Raw genomic sequence first — 572 nt, 5'->3', positions numbered from 1 at the left:
TGCACGCTACGCACCGCTCACCTACCATGACATGTGTGCACAAAACTCAGAGCCCCAACCAGCACCGTTCTCCAGAGAGCATTTCATCTCTCTTCCTCTTTATTCCAGCACCTCTTCATCCTCCATCTCCTTCCCTGATCTCTGACTGCTCTGTCCCTGTCTAATTCTCTCTCCAGGGACACACCATTAGGAGGCCTGATTGGCCTCTGTGTACGTGCATGTGCTAATGTGTTAATCTGCATGTGAGTACATAAGCATGCTGTCCTCAATCAATTAGCACAGGCTGCTGCAGCAATTACCAATGCCCATTGTGTTTATGCCGTTTTTGTGGACACACATGCACATAGGAGTTAAGTAGTGCATCACTGAACGGCAGCTGTCTGCTACTGAAGACTCCCTGACGGTCAAACCCATACAGACTCACAATTTTAATGATGGAATACACATTTGTGTGTGGGAGTGTGTGTGTGTGGGGGGGTGCGTGTGTGCGTGTGCGTGTGTGTGTGTGTGTGTGTGTGGGGGTGTGTGCGTGTGCGTGTGTGTGTGTGCGCGTGTGTGTGCGCGTGTGTGTG

Source organism: Poecilia reticulata, linkage group LG1 (assembly GCF_000633615.1).
Source record: "Poecilia reticulata strain Guanapo linkage group LG1, Guppy_female_1.0+MT, whole genome shotgun sequence".
NCBI classification, from domain to species: domain Eukaryota; kingdom Metazoa; phylum Chordata; class Actinopteri; order Cyprinodontiformes; family Poeciliidae; genus Poecilia; species Poecilia reticulata.
Note: the sequence above shows the minus strand (reverse complement) of the source record.